Below are 23527 nucleotides of genomic sequence, written 5' to 3'. Positions count from 1 at the left end.
GGAGTGGCACCGGGTACCAGGTTGATCGGGCAATCATATGGCCTATGAGGTGGCAGTGTCTCTGCTTCCTTTTTGTCGAAAACATCTGCATAGGACCAGTAAGGTGCCGGTAAACCGGGTAGATTAGCCGGGGTGGGTGGAGGACGAACCGGGCAGGCCGGGACCAGGCAGGTCTTATGGCAATCCTACCCCCAACGGAGTACTTCACCAGATAGCCAATTCAGCACAGGTTCATGTCTCTGAAGCCAGGGTAGACCTAGCAATAGGGAGTGAGAGAGTCCGGAAAGCACATGGAAAGAGATCCTCTCAGAGTGCAGCATTCCCACCTGCAGGGCAATAGGTTCTGTGACGAGCAGGATGGTCACCGGATGGAGTCTTCCATCCACGGAGGCGACTGACAATGGTTCAGCCAGGGGTTTGGTGGGAATCTGATATCTCTCTACCAGGGACTGGGAAATGAGGTTCCCAGCAGCTCCGGAATCCAGATGAGCAATTTCAAAGTGGCGGTTCTCTCCTCAAGAGATAGAGACAGACAAAGTCAGGGATGGAGAGGATTTACTTTTGCCTAGGACGACATCTCCGAGCGGACCTAGGCACTGGAGTTTCCCGACTTCACCAGGCAGGAACAGATGAAGTGCTCCTTACTGCCACAGTAGAAACAGCCTCCCTCGGTTCGGCGAGTTTCTAGGCGAGACTTGACCATCTTGGTCTGGTCAATCTGCATAGGTTCGGGCGAGCGTGCCCAGAGAATTGCTGGTTGTGAAGCCAGTTTCTGAAAAACAGGAGCAAGATGAGGAAATCTTCTCTCCTGGGCAACCTCCTTGGTACGTTCTTGGAAACGGATGTCAATCCGGGTAGCTAGTGACACCAGATCATCCAGGGTGGTAGGAATGTCCCGATCGGCTAACTAATTCTTAATCCGGCCGGAAAGACCCTCCCAGAAGACGGACACCAGAGCCTCGTTGTCCCAGGCAAGCTCAGAAGCGAGAGTACGGAACCGTATGGCATATTGGCACACGGTGAGACTCCCTTGGTGGAGATGTAGCAGAGATGAGGCAGAAGAGGATTTTCGTCCTGGTTCATCGAAGACTCTCCGGAAAGCAGCGAGGAAAGACGATAGATCGGACACCAGGGGGTCCCCTCTCTCCCACAGGTGATTTAGCCATGCCAGTGCTTCTCCGGTGAGGTGAGACATGATGAACGCCACCTTGGCCCGGTTGGAGGGAAACTGATGTGCCAAAAGTTCAAAGTGCAGCGTGCACTGGTTCAGAAAGCCCCGACATGAGACGGGATCACCTCCAAAACGAGGAGTTGCAGAAAGCTGGGGACCTGGGTTGGATGCCGTGGTATTGGTGGGCAGCGGCGCTGCCGGAGCGGGATTCGCACGACTCGGGGCGGACACAGGTGGGATAGACAGCGTGTCCAGGCGGGAGTTGACATTCCGCAGGAAGTTCAGGATGGTTTCCTGTTGGGATCTCTGACGAGAAACCTCCTGGTACAGGTCAGAGAGCAAAGGAGCTTGGGGGCCACCGGGTTCCATGGCCCGAGCAAACTGTTACGGATCCGGGTGGTGGAACCTCTGTGCTGCAGTTCAAGGAGGGACCCAGAGGGGCATAACTAGGTATCAACTCGGAGCGACCTAGGTCGTACGGCGGCTCAATCAACTCCGTGACCAGGGAGGGTCCGAGCAGAGGGACCAGGTGCTACTCTGGGGACGACCTTGTAAGGAAGCAGGTGACTCCCACGGTACAGACAGCAGGGACTGACCGGTATAGCAGATGGGCACAGCAGGCAGGCTGACGAGTGATCCGGGTGGATGGACTGGCAGACACGGCAGGCGACAGGCGGGAGCCTCTAGGTAGGCTGCCAGGTGGTCACGGCAAGTGACAGGCAGGAGCCTCTAGGTAGGCTGTCAGGTGGTCACGGCAAGTGACGGGCAGGAGCCTCCAGGTAGGCTGACAGGTGGTCACGGCAAGTGACAGGCAGGAGCCTCTAGGTAGGCTGTCAGGTGGTCACGGCAAGTGACGGGCAGGAGCCTCCAGGTAGGCTGACAGGTGGTCATGGCAAGTGACGGGCAGGAGCCTCCAGGTAGGCTGACAGGTGGTCACAGCAAGTGACAGCAGGAGCCTCCAGGTAGGCACGGCAGATAGCGGGCAGGTGCTTCCAGGTAAGCAGGCGGGCAAAGCCCATAGACAGACTGGTGGACTGAACGGAAGACAGACTGTCGGGCTGGAGAGTAGTCAGGCTGGCAGACTGGACTGGTAGTCAGGCTGGCGGGCAGGACTAGTAGTCAGGCTAGCAGCGGGACCTGAGGGCTGAAGCAGAGGTAAGTACACTGTGCAACAACTATTGCTCGGGCACCTCCATTTTGGAGGAGGTGCCTTATATATGGGAGGACCTCCGGCAATTGGCCGGGGACTCCTTAGGATGGCGCGCGCGGCCCCTTTAAAAGGGAGGGAGCACGTGCCCTAAGCACAGTGCCCAGGAAGCCGCGCGCGCCGGCAGCAGCAGGAAGAGGAGCGCTGGAGGACGCCGGGCGGGGAGCGCAGCGGTGAGAGGGACGGCGTCTCTGCCGGCAGGAGGCAGAGACACCGATGCTACAATAAAGCAGAGGTTTTTTTTATTCATGGTTGCCTTTAAAAGGAATATGTCAGCAGGTTTTTGCTATGTATTCTGAAGACAGCAGGAGATAGTGCCTGAAACACAGAACTCATGGATGTGTCACTTGTCAAAGTGCCTACTGTTGTTTACTAACCATGAGGGATTTATCACTAAGAGATTAACATTGCCAGACATGTCCAGCCCCGCCCTCTTCTGTGATAAGCAGCTCACTGTCTATGGACTTTGTACACAAAAAGCCTGTTGTGGGCGGGGTTAGCTTTTTCAGCTCTTCTTCATTCTAAGGCTGTGTGCACACGATGCGTTTTTAATGCGTTTCCGCAGCATTTTTGCAGCTGCGGAAACGCATTAAAAACGCATGGTAGAAGGGCAGCAATGTTCCCCAATTGAAATCTGCATGTGCTGTGCCCATGCTGCGGATTTTTCCGCAGCGTTTATGCTGCGCTCAAAAATCCGCAGCATGTCCATTAATTTTGCGGAAAAGCGGCGTTTTCATTGACTTGCATTAGAATGCGCCAATACCGCAAGACTGCATTTGTACTTGCGTTATTGGCGCGTTCTAATGTGCGGATGGTACCCGAGTGTGGAGAAGATGAGACTCTCCTCCACACCCAGGTACCATAAAAAAGCTGTAAAAACAAGAATAAAATAAAAAATAAGATATATTCACCTTCCGACGGCCCCCGGTCTCCTTCCCTCTGCTTGCGTGCAAGCCTGAAGGACCTTCGGTGACGTCACAGTCATGTGACCGCAGGCCCTTCAGCGCAGTGTCTCGCGATATCCCGGCAGCCAGGAACAAGCCAGGAACGAACGCGGCAGCACACCCCGGGCCATCGGAGGGTAAGTATAGCTTTATTTTTAAACATTCTTTTACGGTTACACTATATAAATCCATGCTGTTTGCATGGATTCATATAGTGTGACCTAGTTATCAAGCACTTTCCAGGTGATGCTAAAATCGCCTGGAAAGCGCTTGTCAATCCGCATGCGGAAATGCATGTGGAAACGCATGTGAATCCGCATGTATTCCGCAGGAAAAACGCATGTACAATCCGCATGCGTTTTTTCTGCCAGGAGATACAGAAATGATGCAGAAATTTTCTGCTTCATTTTTGCATCGTGTGCACATAGCCTTAATCTAAAATCTCTGATTGTTTCAGAATGGCTGTACCCAGTAATCTAAGTGATACATCATTGGATTCAGTTTCTCTTTATCTACATTATGCTGCTCTCAGATTAGATAGCTAAAAACTGCTGGCAGATTCCCTTTAAACTGCTTTTATACCTCAATACTGGTAACATTGATTAAATGGAAATTAGTACCAAATGTCCAAGATCCGTTCAGTTAGGAGGCGTTGTAACATGACTATTAGATGGCTAGCATGTCACATGTTGCTTATTCATATATATGGTGCCTATTAACTGGGATTCATAACAAAGACCAAATGCCTGCCCTCGCTCACACCACCTCGGAGGTCAGTTTAACTGGTGTAGTCTTCTAATCTCTACTGATCCATAATCCTCTCTAAAAACCCATGACAAAGGCAGTTAGGGACAGAAAGTAACAGGAGACTCTGCCTGACCACAAAGCTGAGGAAAACTTAGATATCACAACTGGGATTGTCTTCTATTCTGTGTCTGCAACTTCAGATCCAGGCTGCTATGCAGTAGCTATTTACCTTGTGCTGTGCCATACTGGTGATGGTCCTGGCAGAATGTGTACCACGGTTATGGTGATCAGCACCCTCGCTGTGCTGCTGCGACGACATTTCTTCAACAAGGTGCAGCCGTAGGTATTCAATGAGCTTGCCATCCAACTTTTAACGTCATCTAGCTACCATCTGACACTAAAACCTCTGAAGGCAACCACCCAGTCATCACCTAGCATTGGCACCTATTTCAGAAGTACTTCTTGTCCACCTCTTTGCAGAGACTATCTCCCCTTATCTCATTGAATCTCATTGCTTTCTTCAATATCTTTCAGACTTTCTGAAGGATCTGATGATAACCCAGCTCGAGGGCTGCATGTGGCATCAGCATCATCAGACAGGTAAGTTAACTACCAACCAGGTGCTAATTAGTCCAGTTAATTTTATAGTTTCCTTCAATACAATGACAATCTTATAGTAAGAAAAGTTCATCAAAATATTTGTTCCTTTTGTCTAGGGCTACAAAAAGTTGAATTGAAGACAAGTCTATGTCCAATCTAAAGGAGTTTGTGATGGTAGGGCAGTATATGTATATTCATATGTACATTGTCAGGAATCTTCAAGCTAAAAGTGGCACAATGCTCAGCACAGGGCTCCTTTGTTGGTGGGGTCAAAAAAATTCCCCAAGTCAAAAAGTTGTAATATTTCGCTATGACCAAGTTTTACAATACTACACTGTGTTCCAAATTATTATGCAAATAATATTTTCTCAGATTTTCCCAAATTACCTATATGAATTGCAGTCATTGTAATTTTCCAGTCAAATAACTATTAGAGTACAATTGAAAGGTTTTTGTACAAACTGCCTATGATAACAGTATATTGTTAAAAAAATAAAAAACTCAAACTGCACTCAAAATGCATGTTCCAAATTATTATGCACAGCAGAGTTTTCAACCTTTTCATTTTAATAAAGAACAAAAATATGGTCATTTTTTAAATTATAAGCATTAGCAGGCTATTACAAACTGAAATCAAACAGTTTTCAACTCAAAACTTTATTCTAGGTGATGTTACATTTGCACATAGGACCGCTTGTTCGAAAGGAGCTTCTGAACTCTCTCGTCCATTGAATTTGTCAGGTTTTGGATGGTTTCTGCTTCAATTGTTTTGCATGAGGACAGAATACCCTCCCAGAGCTGTTGCTTAGATGTGAACTGCCTCCCGCCATCATAGACACTCCTTTTGATGATGCTCCAGAGGTTCTCAATGGGGTTGAGGTCAGGGGAGCATGGGTGCCACACCATAAGTTTGTCCCCTTTTATGCCCATAGCAGCCAGAGATGCAGATGTGTTATGTGCAGCATGAGACGGGGCATTATCATGCATGAAATGATCTCGATGGTCCAGATGGATGGAGTGGAGGATGGCTGGTTGATGGACACCCCATGCAAACACGGCTACGGCGCTAACAAGGAGGAGGTGGAGTAATGTTTTGGGCTGGAATCATGGGGAGAGAGATTGTCGGCCCTTTTAGGATCCCTGAAGGGGTAAAGATGAACTCCATAATGTATGTTGAGTTTCTCAAACAGCACTTCCTTCCATGGTTCAAGAAGAAGAACCATGCATTCCGCAGCAAGATCATTTTCATGCATGATAATGCCCCGTCTCATGCTGAACATAACACATCTGCATCTCTGGCTGCTATGGGCCTAAAAGGGGACAAACTTATGGTGTGGCACCCATGCTCCCCTGACCTCAACCCCATTGAGAACCTCTGGAGCATCATCAAAAGGAGTGTCTATGATGGCGGGAGGCAGTTCACATCTAAGCAACAGCTCTGGGAGGGTATTCTGTCCTCATGCAAAACAATTGAAGCAGAAACCATCCAAAACCTGACAAATTCAATGGACGAGAGAGTTCAGAAGCTCCTTTCGAACAAGCGGTCCTATGTGCAAATGTAACATCACCTAGAATAAAGTTTTGAGTTGAAAACTGTTTGATTTCAGTTTGTAATAACCTGCTAATGTTTATAATTTCAAAAATGACAATTTTTTTGTTCTTTATTAAAATGAAAAGGTTGAAAACTCTGCTGTGCAAAATAATTTGGAACATGCATTTTGAGTGCAGTTTGAGTTTTTTATTTTTTTTAAATATACTGTTATCATAGGCAGTTTGTACAAAAACCTTTCAATTGTACTCTAATAGTTATTTGACTGGAAAATTACAATGACTGCAATTCATATAGGTAATTTGGGAAAATCTGAGAAAATATTATTTGCAAAATAATTTGGAACACAGTGTAGAGGTATGGTATACATGAGACACACTGGCACACATTCCTCCCACTAGGGGTGTACGAAGACTGGTACCAATGATGCCGCTTAACTTGAAACTCTCAATCACTTGAATGACAAGAGGGCCAGCAATTTCAAAGGGAGTTGCAGGAAAGGTCGGAGGGCTAATTCACCTGCTAGGCCCTTATGCTTTACCCACCTTCATTCATCCCTTTCACCTACTTCTAGTAAGAAGAAATCTCTTGAGCAGTTCCCGATTAATATCCAGGATATGACCCTATAGAAGAGCAAGGTATCAATAGAATAACAGCTTCTGTACCAACTGTCAAATTCTATATACATAGTTGACCCCTTAATTTCCCTAAACCGCAAGTATGTTATTATTAACCCTGTCCCAGGGAATAAAGGATGTTACGGTTGAAACTCCCCTCTGACCTAGACCATCAGAAACGTTATTTACTGCTTCACTCTCCTCTCTCACATGTATTTTATAATTTATTCCTTCACTGTCCTAGACCACCAGGGATGTTATTATTAACCTTTTTACTGCCCAAATCACCTGTAATGTTATCATAAATCCTTTCACACCAGCAGGTTGCCAGATATGTTATCTACAATCTTCATATTTCCTTAGCTCACCAGGGGTGTTACTGTTAACCACTTATCTGTCACAGACCTTAAATTATATATTAGACAGTGGGGAAAATAAGTATTTGATACACTGCCGATTTTGCAAGTTTTCCCACTTACAACGAATGGAGAGGTCTGTAATTTTTATAGTAGGTACACTTCAAAGGTGAGAAACAGAATCTTAAAAAAAAATCCAGAAATCACATTGTATGACTTTTACATCATTAATTTGCATTTTATTGCATGAAATAAGTATTTGATACAGTAGAAAAACAGAACTTAATATTTGGCACAGAAACCTTTGTTTGCAATTACAGAGGTCAGAAGTTTCCTGTAGTTCTTGACCAAGTTTGCACACGCTGCAGCAGGGATTTTGGCCGACTCCTCCACACAGATCTTCTCCAGATCTTTCAGGTTTCAGGGCTGTCGCTGGGCAACATTCAGTTTCAGTTCCCTCCAAAGATTTTCTTTTGGGTTTAGGTCTGGAGACTGGCTAGGCCACTCCAGGACCTTTAAATGCTACTTACTGAGCCACTCCTTAGTTGCCCTGGCTGTGTGTTTCAGGTCATTGTTGTGCTGGAAGACCAAGCCATGACCCATCTTCAAAGCTCTTACTGAGGGAAGGAGGTTGTTGACCAAAATCTCGCGATACACACCCCATCCATCCTCCCTTCAATATGATGCAGTCATCCTGTCCCTTTGCAGAAAAGCACCCCCAAAGTATGATGTTTCCCCCACCATGCTTCATGGTTGGGACGGTGTTCTTGGGGTTATATTCATCCTTCTTCTTCCTCCAAACATGGTGAGTGGAGTTGATACCAACAAGTTCTATTTTGGTCTCATCTGACCACATGACCTTTTCCCTTGCGCGTGCAGGGGGACCTTGCGTGCCCTGCAGGATTTTAATCCATGAAGTCTAATGTGTTACTAACGGTAATGTTTGAGACTGTGGTCCCAGCTTTCTTCAGGTCATTGATCAGGTCCTCCCGTGTAGTTCTGGGCTGATTCCTGACCTTTCTCAGAATCATCCTTACCCCACAAGGCGAGATATTGCATGGAGCCCCAGGCCAAGAAAGATTGACAGTCATCTTGTGTTTCTTCCATTTTCTAATAATTGCGCCAACAGTTATTGCCTTCTTACCAAACTGCTTGCCTATTGTTCTGTAGCCCATCCCAGCCAGGTGCAGGTCTGCAATTGCGTCCCTGTTGTCCTTAGACAGCTCTTTGGTCTTGGCCATGGTGGAGAGGTTGGAGTGTGATTGATTAAGTGTGTGGACAGGTGTCATTTATATAGGTAACGAGTTCAAACAGGTGCAGTTAATACAGATAATGAGTGGAGAGCAGGAGGGCTTCTTAAAGAAAAACTAACAGGTTTGTGAGAGCCAGAATTCTTGCTGGTTGGTGGGTGATTAAATACTTATTTCATGCACTAAAATGCAATTTAATTATTTAAACATGATACAATGTGATTTTCCAGATTTTATTTTTAGATTCTGTCTCTCACAGTTGAAGTGTACCTACGATAAAAATTACAGACCTCTCCATTCTTTGTAGGTGGTAAAACTTGCAAAATCGGCAGTGTATCAAATACTTATTTTCCCCACTGTGCATATAATACATATTATAAATTATACTAAAGTCAACCAAACCCACCAACGGGATCAGCTGACATTCTGTGTATGGTGGCTCTACCGAGTCAAACGTTTCTATGTATGGGGGAATCGGGAGAGATAGCTGTCAGCTGAACCATCATTTGGAAGACAGCTATCTCTTCTGACTCGCTCATACTCATGATCACTCAGATTTGCCAAACATTAAGGTGTTTCAATCAGGGAGCGAAAAGAAAGCCTCCTATCCCCCCTGAAAAAAATTGATCATGTGCTTAAATTTCAATGGCACAATCCTTCTTTACGCTGACATCATCTGTTGACGGAGAGTTAAGACGCCCCCATACACATCAGATAGTTGGCCATTCCCTCTGAGATCAGCGAGTTCGGTTTATTTCATCTCATGTGGGTCTTAAGAGATGTAATCATATGCCCTTCACTGCCCTAAATTACAAGGCATGTTACCATTAACCCCTTCACTCCTCTAGACTTTTTGGGTTGTTAACCATCTACGCTTTTATATTTGCACAGGTGTCTGTGTTCATCTGTCTGTGTGATATACTTTGTCTCTATTTTTCTATGTAATCCCCAGTGATTAATCAGGGGATGATCAATAATCATATAGTATTAAAGGATACAGAAATTGTAGAGGGGCGTCTACGCTCCTAGAGGGAAGGGCCACTGACAAATAGCAACTCTCGCTTTGGTGGATCATAGATTCATGCATCAGCCATTTATTTAATCTTGTGGTAGCTGCTGCAGGTTAATAAATAGCAGTGGCATACTGCCATTGGCGGCAGGCAATGTGACTGCAATGCGGCCTGCGAGCTGGGGGAACCTGGTGTCAGTGCCTACACCAGGGCCCCCCCCACACACCGGGTCCCCCCTCCGGCCAGCCAGCACCGCTCCACCCCTTCCGCTTCATGTAACACTCCCTCTCCCATCTCTGCTTCTGACACAGCGGGCACGATGACATCACTTCATCGCCCTCCACGCTGTGTCAGACAGAGGGGCTGCTGAGGTGAGGAGGTGCACTGCAGAGACAGAAGCAGTGGGGGAACGAGGAGTGGTGAGTATTGTATTTATTTTTTTAAATCAGTAAGTATGTGGTGCCCATAATACAGGAGGACTGGGGGTGCATTTTACCCTATGGGGGTGCATTTTACCTTGGGGGGTTGCATTTTATCCAATGGGGGCTGCATTTTACTCTATGGAGGCTATGTTATACTGTGTGGAGGACCATGGAGAGTGCATTATACCCTGTGGAGGACCATGGGGAGTTCATTATATTCTGTGGAAGACCATGGGGAGTGCATTATACTCTGTGGAGGATCATGGGGAGTGCATTATACTCTATGGAGGACCATGGGGAGTGCATTATATGCTATGGAGGATCATGAGGAGTGCATTATACTCTGTGGAGGACCATGGGGAGTGCATTATTCTCTGTAGAATACCATGGGGAGTGCATTTTACTCTGTGGAGAACCATGGGGAGTACATTACACTCTGTGGAGGACCATGGGGAGTGCATTATACTATATGGAAAGCTATGTGGGGCCATTATACTGTATGCAAGCAATTGTACAGTGTGAAGGTTTGTGTGGAGTCCATCATAATTTATGGAGGGCTAGTGGGGGCCATTATGCAGTGTGGTGAGGTGTGGGGCCATTATACCGTATGCAAGCAATTGTACAGTGTGAAGGTTTGTGTGGGGTCCATCATACTGTATGGAGGGCTAGTGGGGGCCATTATGCAGTGTGGTGAGGTGTGGGGCCAGTATACTGTATATAGGCCCATTATACTGCATTGAGGTCTGTGTGGGGGTCACAGGTGGGGGATCACACTGTGATGGGTCACCATAATTTGCTGGGGGGTACTGTAGGGTCATGATACTGTGCATGTGAAGGCTAATGTGGAGGAATTCACCATGGGGATATTATACTGTGTTCGGGGGGCACTTCCGGACTTCAGCAAGAGGCAAATTACCATGTAAAGGCTGGAAAGTTGTGAGATATGTTCTTCTGTGACCAGACAAATATATATATATATATATTTTTTGGGGGGGGTCAATTAGAACTTCTGCTATTGGGCCCCATGATTTCTAAGTATGCCCCTGATAAATAGCCAACAGGGACTAAAGGGGCCACAGCTGTTCTCACTAGTGATGGACATGTAAGCAGCTTTCCTGGTAACTGTATGGGCTGCTTTTTTGGATTTCTCTTAGATCTGTTTCCAAACTATGAGAAATTCTGGTAACTATATATTAGCCCCTCACCATTTACTCATTTTTCTAATATTGTGTACAAACATTCGGCAAAGCTTAATATTCATTCACAGAGATAATCAATGCGGCTCATGGGAATTCACAGAAAAGGCCTATTTGTAAAGTTCAATGAGACCGGCGAGCATCACTCAGGGAGAAGGCGCAGCTTAGATCAGTGAAGGCGGCATGTGTCACAGGAAATACACAGGGGCTGATTGGGGATTACAGAGATTATATCATCTGCCCTGGATTCTGGATTGCTGATAATATTTCATTTTACCACATCCTAAATCTGTTGTGTTGCTGAAAACAGATTTGAAGATGTTCTGTTCTAGAGCCAATGTTAGGTATATTAGAGAGGGAACCAGGGCCCCCTCCTTACCCCCCACCTTGTGATAAAAGAGACATGTAGGGGGGAGGTGTGGGGTCGGGGAAGACGACTCTGCAGTCCAGTCACGCTGAGGCTGAGCTCCAGAGCGCATTGCCTGTGGAGGCAGAGCATGCTGGGAGATGGGGAGCAGCGGGGAGCTGTGTGCTACAGCAGATTACAAATACACAGCATCAATCTTCTGTGCAGAGAGGAGGGGGCTGGATGACCAGACACGTCAGACCCCGGCTCTCACACAGCTGCTGCAGATAGCCACATGTTTATAGCCTCAAGACTATGTATAGCATGTACATATACAAGCAGAGCCATGCTGGTATATACTACTAATAAATAAACTTTCCAAAGGCAGCTATGGCCTCAGCGCGTGCAATGGTGTTCATCTACTGCAAAACATAAAAAGTATACACATGGAAAGCATTACAACCCCCCACGGTGGATGGCGGTCATTATCACAGAAATGCTTTTCCCCACTGCGGTGTATGAAGCAAGCTGCTTTATGGGCAATATATATATCCTTGTGTGGTTACCGCAAACATCTGTACTGAAATCATCTTTACTAGTTAATTGGTTCTCCAGCAATACATAAAGCCATCACTGTTAAATCGTATAAATAGTGCTATCGATATTTCTAGAATAATGTAAGACATCATTTGCTTACTATATAATATTGTCTGTATCAAAATAAGATTTATTAAAAGTGAATGTAAATATTCTTCGTTGTATATGTTTATTATTGTATGAGATTGATAGACGGACAGGTAGAGATAGATTGATAGATAGATAATGTGATATAGATAGATAGATAGATAGATAGATAGATAGATAGATAGATATGTGATAGGATAGATAGATAGATACTGCAGATATGTGGACAGATAGATATGTGATAGATAGATACTGTGATAGGATATATAGATAGATAAATAGATAGATATGTGATAGCATAGATAAGTATGTGATAGAGAGATGTGATTAGATAGATTGATAGATATTTGATAGATAGATAGATAGACAAAGACCGTGTTGTGAGGTCGAAACGTTGCACCACTTGGTGCTGGATTAAAGTCCACAATTTTTCCTTGAACTGGAGTGCTGCCTGATTTTTTCCATTTATGTATTTTGCATTGGACAACGGCATTACTCAGGAAGTATTGCACCCAAAAAGTTTGTGTTGCTATCTGTTTTATCTGTGTAGATAGATAGATAGATAATGTGATTGGATAGATAAATATGTGATAGATAGATAGATAGATAGATAGATAGATAGATAGATAGATAGATAATGTGATTAGATAGATAGACAATGTGATGGTATAGAAAGATATGTGATAGGATAGATAAGTATGTGATAGATAAATAGATAGATACTATAGATCGATAGCTAGATATATAATGTGATTAGATAGATATGTGATAGATAGATAGATAGATAGATAGATAATAGATATGGGGTAGATAGATATGGAGTAGATAGATAGACAGATAGATAATATAGATAGATAGATAGATAGATAGATAGATAGATAGATATGTGATAGAATAGATAAATATGTGATAGACAGATAATGTGATTAGATAGATAGATAGATAGATAGATAGATAGATAGATAGATAGATGGATAATGTGATTAGATAGATAGATAGTAGTGTTGAGCGAGCTCTAAAATGCTCGGGTTCTCGAACCTCGGGACGAGCTCACCGTGATACTCGAGTGCTCGACCCGAGCAATGAGCCCAATGTTAGTCTATGGGAGACCTGAGCATGTTTGCGGCGGCACCCCCGGCAGTCTGTAGAAAGCCTAAAAAGTGCCCAAAACGGTAGTGACAGTGCTCAAATGACATGGGGACAGCATGGGGATCGCCTCAGGAATCATTTTTGACCCCCAGGTCACTGCTGTCAAGAACGTGGTCAGAGATATTAAGCCACTTTTACGGGCTCACATTAAAACGTTCAAAAACGAAACTGAAACTGCTTTCCTGTGAAATATGTTAAGGAACATCCTTTCCAGGGTAAAATCTTGTGTATAAGGTAAAATAAATAACCAAAACCACAAATACTCTTCCACACCTTGGGCTATGTTCACAAGTAGCATTTTTTATGCGTTTTTGCACTTTTGTATTGCTTTCAACCATGACAAATGCATTAACCGGGAAATGTCATTTTAACATTTTACAACCTTATCTGGCCATGTGCTGTGTGACACATGCATACAGTGCTGAAAAGACATGGGAACAGCATGGGGAAGACCCCTGGAAGCATCTCTGAGACCCAGGTCACTGCCTAAAAGTGTGCCCATCAGAAGTGATCCTTGCCGCATCAGAAGATGCAGACTTGCAACTATCCCCGTGCAAGTCCTTGTCCCAGGGCAGTGTTTAATTGTACCTCCCCCATTCCTTGCAATGCAAGCGCAAGTTTGCAGCCTGACACCCACCCCCAGGCTGCAATACCATACTGCTTGCTTGCTTGAACTTGAAATTGGGCCTTTTAGGCATGAGGAGACGGAATCTGGTCACCACGTCATGGCTGCGTAGGCGGCCTGGTATCCATACTCGGTCCCGAGCCGCCCCGCGGCCGGGTGCCCACACACGGTCCCCAGCCGCCTGGGGGCGGCCGGGTGTCCATAAACGGTCCCCAGCCGCCCCTATTTGTTCCGGTGCGCCTTATACACAAGCGTGCATACCAAAACATTACCTGTGCCCTCCCCAGTGCATTTAGTGGGAAGGACAGCCTAACCACAAACACGTGGACAAGTGAATGTGGCCAGGGATGGTCCATCTCACTGACGCCTTCACACTGGGTTAATATTGTGGAAGGTGGGACACAGTTGGACACTGGGATGCAACACATCCTCCAGACATAGAGGATTGCGGGTCCTGGGTCAATCAGGCTTCAACACAAAGTTCAGAAGGTAGACAGCAGCAGTGGTCGGCCTCCTACATGACGAGTAAATTATTCATGATCATGAGGCCATCCATCTCCTTAGCTTTCTGTTCCTTGGAATGCAAGCGCATGTATGTAGTAGCAGCTAGGCCTGAGGTGGTCAGCGTTTTGGCGCATATCCTACCTCCTCCGAGGATTGCTGGATGTTTTCCTGCTACTATCCCAGTTCTATGACTCCCGTTAAAACAAAGCTTCAGGTGATGAATGATGGATGAGGTGGTGACAAAGGAGAAAGAGCAGGAGGAACAGGGACCATTCACATCAATATCTGGCTAGTCAACCACACATGTCTTGTAGGATATGTTTCTGTACCAAAAGGAGCGGTTCGGCTACACAGTTATAGGGCATATAGTGAATGCAATGCCTACCAAAAATTTCGAGGCACTCCAATGCCCCTTGGAAGTGACATGGAGGTCAGAGGGCCTTAACTAAACCGTTTTTTCCATTTATAGCAACTGGGTCTCCTGTACACTGTGGGCCTAAGCAGTGAATGGAAGGCTTTCCAAAAGTTATGAGGAACTGCAATGCCCCTTGAAACAGACGTGGATTACAGCATACTAAAAACCTTCTACCCATTATTGGGGAGTGGGTCTCCCTTAGTGTTCGCCTATGCATTGAAAAGCAAAAGCTGACTAAAATTAGGAGGAAATGCAATGCCCATTGGAAGAGTCGTGGAGGTTAGAGGTAATTAAAAACAACATTTCAATGCCCCTTGGAAGAGCTGTGGAGTTCAGAGTGGTTTAACAAGACGGATTTAATGCCCTTTGGAAGAGACGTGGAGGTCACAGGAGCTTAACAAGATGGTTTTAATGTCCCTTGGAAGAGACGTGGAGGTCAGAGTGGTTTAACAAGACGGTTTTAATGCCCCTTGGAAGAGACGTGGAGGTCAGAGTGGTTTAACAAGACTATTTTAATGCCCCTTGGAAAAGATGTGGAGTTCAGAGTGGTTTAACAAGACCATTTTAATGCCCCTTGGAAGAGACGTGGAGGTCACAGTAGCTTAACAAGACGATTTTAATGCCCCTTGGAAGAGACGAGGAGGTCAGAGTGGTTTAACAAGACGGTTTTAATGCCCCTTGGAAGAGACGTGGAGGTCACAGTAGCTTAACAAGACGGTTTTAATGTCCCTTGGAAGAGATGTGGAGGTCACAGTGGTTTAACAAGACGGTTTTAATGCCCCTTGGAAGAGACGTGAAGGTCACAGTAGCTTAACAAGATGGTTTTAATGCCCCTTGGAAGAGACGTGGAGGTCACAGTAGCTTAACAAGGCGGTTTTAATGCCCCTTGGAAGAGACGTGGAGGTCAGAGTGGTTTAACAAGACGGTTTTAATACCCCTTGGAAGAGACGTGGAGGTCACAGTAGCTTAACAAGGCGGTTTTAATGCCCCTTGGAAGAGACGTGGAGGTCACAGTAGCTTAACTAGACGGTTTTAAAGCCCCTTGGAAGAGACGTGGAGGTCAGAGTGGTTTAACAAGACGGTTTTAATGCCCCTTGGAAAAGACGTGGAGTTCAGAGTGGTTTAACAAGACGGTTTTAATGCCCCTTGGAAGAGACGTGGAGGTCACAGTAGCTTAACAAGACGGCTTTAATGCCCCTTGGAAGAGACGTGGAGGTTAGAGTGGTTTAAAAAGACGGTTTTAATGCCCCTTGGAAGAGACGTGGAGGTCACAGTAGCTTAACAAGACGGTTTTAATGCCCCTTGGAAGAGACGTGGAGGTCAGAGTGGTTTAACAAGACGGTTTTAATGCCCCTTGGAAAAGACGTGGAGTTCAGAGTGGTTTAACAAGACGGTTTTAATGCCCCTTGGAAGAGACGTGGAGGTCAGAGTGGTTTAACAAGATGGTTTTAATGCCCCTTGGAAGAGACGTGGAGGTCACAGTAGCTTAACAAGACGTTTTAATGCCCCTTGGAAGAGACATGGAGGTCACAGTAGCTTAAGAAGACTGTTTTAATGCCCCTTGAAAGAGACGTGGAGTTCAGAGTGGTTTAACAAGACGGTTTTAATGCCCCTTGAAAGAGACGTGGAGGTCACAGTAGCTTAACAAGACGGTTGTAATGCCCCTTGGAAGAGACGTGGAGGTCACAGAGTAGCTTAACAAGACGGTTTTAATGCCCCTTACGAGAGCCATGCAGTACAGCATATTAAAAACATTATTCCCATTATTGGGGAGTGGGTCTCCCATAGTCTTTGCCTATGTCTTCCAAGCAAAAGCTGCCAAAAATTAGGACGGAGGAACTTGCAATGCTGGACCACGGTGGTGGTGGAGGCTTAGGATAAGGAGAAGAGAAAAAACAGCCGAAATGAGGAAGCGTATACCCATGTGTGGGTGTAAAGCGGTGCATGGGAATACACCTCCAAAAATAACACAGTGGATTTGACTTTATGTTACTCTGCTGTCATTTGGTGGTGATGAGAAGTCTGGCCCAATCCAGCCCTTGTTCATTTTGATAAGGGTCAGCTTGTCAGCATTGTCAGTTGACAGGCGAGTGCGCTTATCAGTTATAATTCCCCCAGCGGCACTAAAAACACGCTCCGATAACACGCTAACGGCAGGGCAGGCCAGGACCTCCAAGGCGTACAGAGCGAGTTCATTCCAAGTGTCCAGCTTGGATACCCAATAATTAAAAGGCACAGAGGAATAACGGAGGACGCTGGTACGGTCGGCAAGGTACTCCCTCACCATCTTCTGAAACTTTCCACTCCTTGTGAGAGTACCCCGCGCCTCAGGGCCTGTAAGCTGGGCGGGTCTCAGAAAACTGTCCCAGAACGTTGACAGTGTTCCCCTGCCTCTGCTGGATTGGAGTTGCGTCTCTCTCGTCTGTACGCCTTGGTTGGGCAACGAACTGTGACCTCTGCCGCTAGCGTGTTCAGATGGGAATTTTTTTAACAGTTCTGCAACAAGGGCCTGCTGGTACTGCCCCATTTTTGTAGACCTCTCCACCTCAGCAATAAGAGAGTGAAAGTTCTCCTTGTAGTGGGGGTCTAAAAGTGTCACCAACCAGTAAAGACTGTCACCCAACATTTTGACAACGCGAGGGTCACGGCTAAGGCAGCATAACATAAAGTCAGCCATGCGTGCCAGACTGGCAACGGGCAAGACTTCCGTGTCCTCACCAAGATGACGACTGACCATGCTCTCCTCCTCTTCCTCCTCCTCCTCCCCCCTGTCCTCAGGCCATCCACGCTGAACCGACGGTATGACAGTTGTACAGGTACTACCGTCTACAGCGCATGATACCAGCTCCTGTTCTTCCTCCTCCTCTCCCTCATTGTCCCCCAATGCACGTTGGGATGAGATGAGGCTGGGCTGTGTGTAATCGACCGCTAAGGCTACTTGATCCATCTCATCATACTCTGGCTGCAATGCCTCCTCTTTAATTCTCTGCAGAGAGCGTTGCAAAAGACAGACAAGTGGGATGCTGATGCTAATGATGGCGTCATCGCCACTCACCATCTTGGTGGACTCCTCAAAGTTTGTCAGGATGGTACATATGTCAGACATCCAGGTCAACTCCTGACGTCTTATGTGTGGAGTCTGACCTGAATATCGACAGCCTTGTTGCAGCTGGTACTCCACAACTGCTCTCTTCTGCTCACAAATTCTTTGCAACATGTGGAGGGTAGAGTTCCAATGTATGGGGACATCACACACCAGTCGGTGTGCCGGAAGCTGCAAAAGCTGCTGCAACACAGCAAGGGCGGCGAAAGCTGTAGCCGACTTCCGAAAATGAGCTGACAGGCGGCGTACTTTGACGAGCAGATCTGGCAACTCGGGGTACGATTTAAGAAACCGCTGAACCACGAGGTTAAGCACATGGTACGTGTGTGATCTCGGATCGCCTCAGAGCCGCCACCAGGTTACGGCCATTGTCACTCACAACCATGCCTGGATGTAGGTTCAGCGGTCTCAGCAACAGACCTGCCTGCTCTTTCCCAGCTGTCCACAACTCAAAAGCAGTGTGAGGTTTATCACCTAAGCTTATGAGTTTCAGCACAGCCTGTTGCTGCTTGGCTGAGGCAGTACTGCAGTGCTTCCAGCTTGTAACAGATGACGTGATATCTGAGATGGAGGCTGAACATGAGGAGGAGGAGGAGGATGATGCGCAGGAGCTGTACACTGTGGGGGCAACTCTGACTGACATAGGGCCTGCAATCCTAGGTGTGGGGAGGATGTGTTCCGTCCCAAGGTCCGACTGGGTCCTGGCTTCCACTATGTTTACCCAGTGTGCCGTCAGGGAGATGTACCATCCCTGGCCTCAAGCACTTGTCCACGTGTCCGTTGTCAGGTGGACTCTCCCAGTAACTGCGTTGTTGAGGGCACGGCAGATGTTTTGGGACACGTGTTTGTGTAGTGCGGGGATGGCACACTGGGCAAAATAGTGTCGGCTGGGGACCGAGTACCCAGTGACGGCCACCGCCATAAGGTTGCGGAAGGATTCCATCTCCACCAGCCTAAAAGGCAGCATTTCCAACGCAAGGAGTCTTGAAATGTGCGAATTTAGGACTGTGGCCTGTGGGGCGTTGGCTGCGAATTTGCGCTTTCGTTCAAAGGTCTGGGATATGGACAATTGAACGCCGCGGTGGGACGTGGACGTGGACGTTGATGCTGTTTCTTGAGAAACTGCCATAACAAGTGAAGACTGAGAGGAGGGGGCATCTTTGCATGCACAGGGGATTGCCTTGCACGCACAACAGGGGGTTCTCTTAAAAGCACAACAGTGGAAGAAGCAGTGGTGACACCCGCTGACACTGGTCGTGGACCCTGGGGTTCGCCCCACAAAGTTGGGTGCTTTGCTGACATGTGCCTGATTATGCTGGTGGTGGTCAGGCTGGTAGTTTTGTCTCCCCTGCTGATGCTGGCCTGGCAGGTGGTACAAATGGCCTTTTTGTGGTTATCAGCAGAGTCTTTAAAAAAATTCCAGACTCTAGAAGACCTACCGGTTGTACTGGCAATGTCCCTCGTGTTGGTGTTACGGGGAACGATTGCCCGCCTTCTGTCTGCGGCCACCACACTGCTTCTTCCTGCCTGTTGGGGTACTCTGCCTCCCTCCCCCTGTGTGCTGCTGGCCTCGCTCTGTGTGTCCTCCTGCCACGTTGGGTCAGTTACTAGATCATCCACCACCTCCTCCTCTTCCACTTCCGCACCACGGTCCTCCTCCTCACTTCGTGTCAATTGTGTTTCATCATCGTCCACCTCTTGTGACAAATTGTCAGCGTCGCCTTCCTGTGGCCGTGGCTGTTCAAATATTTGGCCATCGCTATATGGGATCTCCTCTTCCACCACTTCAAGCGGAGCAGGCGAGGGGCCCAAATATGGAAATGGACCAGTGAACAGCTCTTCAGAGTGTCCAACTGTGGGATCAGTTGCTGTCTGACGACACTCGGCATGGTGGGAGGAAGGAGCATCAGGATGAGGAGGAGTATGCAGTCGAGACTCACGGCTACTAACACTTGACCGTGTGGAAGACAGACCGGAGGTGGTGGTGTCCAGGTGACTGGAATTATTATCTGCTATCCAATTAATAACCTGTTCACACTGATCAGTTCGCAATAGTGGTGCTGTTGTGTGCTTCCCTAGTAATTCGGTCAAGAACTGGGAGCGAGGAGATGTGGCTGTTGGTTGTGGCACATTTTCACCTTGGCCACGGCCCCGTCCTCTGCACACACCATCACCAGAACGTCCAGTTCCACGTCCCTTGCCACACGCCTTGCCCATTGTAAATGAAGTAAAATAGCTTACACTCGCACTATCAATGGCAAAAGGGTAATAAAAAGGAGATTTGAACCGTGGAAGAGGAAAACCACAGTTCTAGTTATCTGGCCTACACCAGACTCTTTTAAACAGATATATTTGTGTCTGAACAGTCAGCGAGACACTCAAAATGTTTTTTTTTTAATACAAAAAGGTAGATTACACCCTGATTTGACCCGTGGAAGAGGAAAACCACAGATATATTTGTGTCTGAACACTCACAGACACACTCAATTTTTTTTTTGGGGTGGGGAATACCAAAAGGTTAATAAGACGGGTATTTGTACCGTCTGACTGAGGAAAAAAAAGAAGATGTAGATGAAAAAATCTGGCCCCTGAGACCTGAGGCTAAGTCTAGCAATTTGAAAAGCAGCACACAGGACTGTAATGCAGTGTTTGTTGGTATAACCACTGCATCTCCTATACAGCCTGCCTGCCTGCCTGATATACCTGGGATGGATATTAGTCCTGAGAAGGACTGTTTGTTTGATTTTGCAGGCTTTAGAGACCCTACACTATCTATTTCGCAGTATAAATCTCTCCCTAACTCAGCAGCACTCTCCCTACACTGTCTGATCCGGAGCAACTGTGTCCAAGATGGCGGCGCCCGGTTTTAAATACTCGAGGTGACGCTGTGCGGCCAGCCAATCACTGTAATGCCCTCAACCAACATGGCTGCAGCATTACAGTGACTGGCTGGCAATCCCTGCATGTTCATTGGCTCTGTAAAGAGCGCCAAGCATGCAGGGCGGAGACCCGAGCTCCCGCCCGAGTAACCCGGAAATGCTCGGTGCTCACCGAACATCCCGAGTAGTGAGATGCTCGGGCGAGTAATGAGCAATGTCGAGCATGCTCGCTCAACACTAATAGATAGATAGATAGATAGATATGTGATAGGATAGATAAATATATGATAGATAGATAGATAGATAGATAGATAGATATGTGATAGGATAGATAAATATGTGATAGATAGATAATGTGATTGGATAGATAAGTATGTGATAGATAAATAGATAGATACTATATATAGCTAGATAGATAATGTGATTAGATAGATATGTGATAGATAGATAGATATGTGATAGGATAGATAGTTAGATAGATAGATAGATAGATAGATAGATAGATAGATAGATAGATAGATAGATAGGTAGGTAGATAGATAGATAGATAGATATGTGATAGGACAGATAAATATGTGATAGATATATAGATAATGTTATTAGATAGATAATGTGATAGGATAGATAAGTATGTGTTTGATTGATAGATAGACAGATAGATAGATAGATAGATAGATAGATAGATAGATAGATAGATAGATAGATAAATAGATCGATAGATAATGTGATAGGATATATAATAATGTGAGAGGTAGATAATGTGATAGGATAGATAGATAGATAGATCCACTAGACTAATCATCATTCTGGTTCCTATCTACAGGTCTGGTCCTTAGGAAACCATGTTCAGTATCAATAATGAACTGGTAAGTGGAATTGTCCTCCATAAGATCTCACGCCTAATGGTTATTTGAAGGTCATACTTTCTCAGAATGCTCTTTTTGTAATGTATTTAATGAGGATTAATGCAGCTGAAAATCTAACCTGAGGAAACATAAAGCGGACCAGATTTTACAATAGACTATTAAAAGGATCTCTTTGTCCTTATGAGACTGGCGTATTAACTTTGAAAATTAACTGTTTGGCCCTGCACTTATAGATACAAAAAACTGAAAATGACTACATTGTACAGAGGCAATGTCTCTAAATTCCAAATATTGTGGTTTTCCAGAAGAACAGAAGCATAATTTAATTTTCTAAGGAAATGGTACCTAAGTGGGGAGAGACATTATTTGTATTGGCATAGAACTCATCTTTTCATCAGGTCATGTGTGAAGGTTAAATTTTTTTAACATGTTCAGAATTTGCAGCACTTATTGTATATTCTTTACATTCAAGAAAGATAAAAATTAAGTGTTGTGAGGCCATTTTGTCTATATCAGATAATTTAAAAAATACAATAAATTAATTAGATTAATTTTAATATTATTATTATTATTTATTTTTATAGCGCCATTTATTCCATGGCGCTTTACATGTGAAAAGGGGTATACATAACAAAAAACAAGTACAATAATCATGAAACAATACAAGTGACCGACTGGTACAGAAGGAGAGAGGTCCCTGTCTGCGAGGACTCACAGTCTACAAGATTTAATCGGGTTACCTTAGTTCCTGATTATTATTTAATTAAATTATTATTTATTATTTAATAAATAATCATTATCATTATTTGGTTGGCTAACTACTGGTATGTAATATCCACACCACAAGACGGACGCTTTTATTGCCCTATAAATTATGGTCCATATTAAATTCTTGTGATGATGATGAACTTTTCTTTTTTGTAGTGTGAATACCTGGACTGTCACCTTCACACTCTCTTAGATGCCTTTTCTGACAGCCTTGAATCACCTCTAACCCAAAAACAGAAAGAAGAATGCGGAAATCGCCATATTAAAGGGATCATTGGTCAGGGATTCTCCAACACCTGCCCAACCCTTCTGGCTTCCAGGCACCTGAGAAACAACAAGGACATAGCTTCCTCATCCAGGTGACAGCAGCAGATGGCTTTGTACAGAGAGATTAAAGGCTTTTCCTGTGCTCAAGTTACTTGTGCGGATTTCTTCATTAGTGACAGAAGGGGAGATATACATGTGCACAACATCTCAAACGAATGTAAACAACATAATCCTATATCTACAGAGCTAATAATAATAAAAAGGGTTCTACTCCAATAGAGGCCTCATCCTATCCATTTGGCTATTAATAAAAAGGATCAGTTATATTCTACTCCAACAGAGGCCTCATCCTATCAAAAATCCGATAATAAAGACGATCATCTATTCTCTACTCCAACAGAGGCCTCATCCTATCAAAAATCCGTTAATAAAGACGATCATCTATTCTCTACTCCAACTGTGGCCTCATCCTTTCCAGAAGGCTGATAATAAAGTGGATCATTTATACTCTACTCAAACAGAGGCCTTATCCTATCCACATGTGCCGATACAGTTAAACTCTGCGGCAGTGCAGGGAGGGAGACACGATCTCCCTGCACTGCTGCTATGGGACCCCTGAGCTGGGGGGCCCCCAGTAAGTTCAACTGTATCAGTATCTGCAGATACAGTTGAAAGCGATGGAGGAGGGAGTGTCTGACGTCTCAGCACGATGACGTCACTACATAACGTCCTCTAGGCTGAGATGTGCGACACTTTAGAAGACAAGCTATGGCAACCAAATCTGCGGAGAACGAGGAGGAGAGGTGAGTATTGTATTTTTTTTAGAACATTGTGCTGGTCATAAAACTGTAT

The 23527-nt window shown here is 45.5% G+C and overlaps 1 long non-coding RNA gene across 1 annotated transcript; it reads left to right on the top strand.

Moving 5' to 3' along the window:
- Positions 1 to 4617: 4617 nt before the first annotated feature.
- On the top strand, positions 4618 to 22844 carry LOC141271089 (uncharacterized). The gene is made up of 3 exons (XR_012321823.1): positions 4618 to 4669; positions 21598 to 21640; positions 22565 to 22844. It is a non-coding gene; the product is annotated as an uncharacterized lncRNA (long non-coding RNA).
- The last annotated feature ends 683 nt before the right edge of the window (positions 22845 to 23527 follow it).

The sequence above is a fragment of the Phyllobates terribilis genome, unplaced genomic scaffold, assembly GCF_046119375.1.
Source record: "Phyllobates terribilis strain yellow unplaced genomic scaffold, ASM4611937v1 Scaffold_5__5_contigs__length_657084704, whole genome shotgun sequence".
NCBI classification, from domain to species: domain Eukaryota; kingdom Metazoa; phylum Chordata; class Amphibia; order Anura; family Dendrobatidae; genus Phyllobates; species Phyllobates terribilis.
This window is presented reverse-complemented; position numbering and strand designations above follow the sequence as displayed.